Source organism: Penaeus vannamei, chromosome 5 (assembly GCF_042767895.1).
Source record: "Penaeus vannamei isolate JL-2024 chromosome 5, ASM4276789v1, whole genome shotgun sequence".
NCBI classification, from domain to species: domain Eukaryota; kingdom Metazoa; phylum Arthropoda; class Malacostraca; order Decapoda; family Penaeidae; genus Penaeus; species Penaeus vannamei.
The window spans coordinates 38,573,074-38,575,573 of NC_091553.1; the positions used below are offsets into that span (position 1 = coordinate 38,573,074).

A 2,500-nucleotide genomic window follows, 5' to 3' on the forward strand; every position below is an offset into this window, starting at 1 on the left:
GGGGTGGGAATATGGGGAGGAAGGAGAAGGGAAGAGGAGAGAGGAGGAAGACTGGAGGGACGGGAAAGGGAAGTGAGGGTAAGGGATCCTCGCACCTATCCATTAATGGGCCTTTTTCTAGGTGTAGATAAGGGTCAAGGGAAGGTGATTATGGGGTGGGTGGGTCGGAGAGGGGTGGGAATATGGGGGGGGGGGAGGGAAGGAGAAGAGGAAGGAGGAAGAGGAAAGAAAAGGGAAGTGAGGGAGGGAGGAAGAGAGTGGGGAAGAAGGAGGAGGGAGGAAGGGGAGATGGAGGAAGGGATAATGATTAGAAAGAAAGAGGGAAAGATAGGGATCGAGAGAAAAGGAAGAAGAGAGGGAAAGGGGAGGGAGCAGATTAGGAAAGGGGAGTCGGAGAGAGAGAGAAGAGAGAAGAAGAAGAAGAGAGAAGAAGAAGAGAGAGAAAGAGAGAGAGAGAGAAGAGAGAGAGAGAGAGAGAGAGAGAGAGAGAGACAGACGAGAGAGGGACAGAGAGAGGGAGAGACGAACGACACAGACAGAGAGAGAGAGAGAGAGAGAAGGAGAGAGAGAGAGAGAGAGAGAGACAGACAGACTAGACAGAAAGGGGAGTAGGAGACAGACAAGAGAGAGAAGAAGAGAAGAGAGAGAGAGAGAGAGAGAGAGAGAGAGAAGAAGAGAGAGGGAGAAGAAGAGAGAGAGAAGAAGAGAGAGAGAAAGAGAGAGAGAGAGGAGAGAGAGAGAGCAGAGAGAGAGAGAGAGAGAGAGAGAGAGAGAGAACAACAACAGAGAGAGAGCGGAAGGGGGCAGAAGTAGAGACAATGACAACGACAGAGACAGAAAGGGGGGAAACGAAAAAGAACAACAGGAGACGAATAAACAAAGAGGAAAGAAAGAAAGCGAGACAGAACAACAGGAGACAAAAAAAGAGAAAGAATATGGAAGCGAAAGAGGGGAAACATTGAACGTATTGTCAGACAACAATGCCCTCATCAACAGCAAGACATTCTTCCTTATGAAAAGAAAATTCACTCCCATCTTTTTTTCATTACAGGATCAGCTGACAGAGGGAGAGAGGCCGCCTGCAAACCACCAGAGAGAGTAGCAAGGTAAGCTTGGCGCCCTTTCATCGATTCCGCTCTGTTATTCAGAGATATTCTTAATAAAGGTATATCGATCTGCTAGTAAGACAAGGGACCACGATTTTAAAACGCATTCCTTTGTGTGAAGGAATCAAGCTTACTCTTTCATTTTTTCTCTCTCTCTCTTGTCTTGTCTTCTATTCTCTCTCTCTCTCTCTCTTCTCTTCTTTTATTTTCTCTTCTCTTCTCTTCTCTTCTCTTCTCTCTCTCTTCTCTTCTTTTCTCTTCTCTTCTCTTCTCTTCTCTTCTCTTCTCTTCTCTCTCTCTCTCTCTCTCTCTCTCTCTCTCTCTTTCTTCTCTCCTCTCTCCTCCTCTCCTCTCTCTCTCCTCTCTCTGTCTCTCACTCTCTCTCTCTCTCTCTCTCTCTCTCTCTCTCTCTCTCTCTCTCTCTCTCTCTCTCTCTCTCTCTCTCTCTCCCTCTCTCTATCTCTCTCTCCCTCTCTCTCCTCTTTTCTTCTCTTCTCTATCTCTCTCTACCGCTTTTCATCTCTTCTCTCTCTCTCTCGTTGTGTCTCTTATGCCTATTAAGGGTGTACGCAAGCAAAACCTTAGAAGGGAAAGGCATATATGTAACGAATATTTCATGCTCTAAAAAACAAACAAAAAACTTCTCTCTCGTGTTCGCGCATGTGTGTTCCCTTGCATTTTAGTTGCTTTTGTTTACTCGAATTATCCTTGCCGTATGTGCAATAGAGAAATTCGAAGGCAAAACATCCTGTTCTTAAACTGCCCAATTCCCTAAGCCGACCTGGTTTAGCAAAGCAACCGGCCTGCGCTCTGTTTGCTTGGATAATTGTGCTTTGTCGATAAGAGAGGCAGGTCAGACAAGGTCAACCAGCCCGGAACACAAACCGCTTGGGAGCAGAACGATGGAAACCGGTTCAGAGGAGTGTCAAGCGAGGTCGGCGATATGACCTGTTCTGTTATCCCGTGATGCGTGTCCTTTGTCGTTTATTTGTTTAGTTTATTAGTTTGTTTATTGTTTGTTTGTTTGGTTGTATTTTTATCTTATTTTGGTGTTTTTTTTTTATTATTGCTTGGTTTCTAGCTTTTTTGGGATGGTTGTGTTGTGGACTCTTTATGTTGGTGTTTCGTAATCTCTCTCTCTCTCTCTCTCTCTCTCTCTCTCTCTCTCTCTCTCTCTCTCTCTCTCTCTCTTTCTCTCTCTCTCTCTCCCTCCCTTTCCTCTCCTTCCCATCCAACCGCACTTCAGAAACATGCACGTTCCTCTCTCTCTCTCTTTCTCTCTCCTCCCGCCTTCTCTCTCTCTCTCTCTTCTTCTCCTCCTCTTGACTGGAGTGTAAATACATCTCTTTTGTAACGGAGTAATGAGGCAGGGGCATTTTTTTTTATTCTTCTTC

At 45.6% G+C, this 2,500-nt stretch overlaps 1 protein-coding gene across 5 annotated transcripts in view; it reads left to right on the forward strand.

Annotated features, from left to right (window-relative positions):
• LOC113801919 (cell adhesion molecule 1) overlaps window positions 1-2,500 on the forward strand; it is a 230,436-nt gene that overhangs the window by 58,848 nt on the left and 169,088 nt on the right. For all 5 annotated transcript variants that reach the window (XM_070122116.1, XM_070122115.1, XM_070122117.1 and 2 more), the window contains exon 2: window positions 1,052-1,106. The gene's annotated coding sequence lies outside the window, so the exon portion shown is untranslated. The remainder of the gene's footprint in view (window positions 1-1,051; window positions 1,107-2,500) is intronic.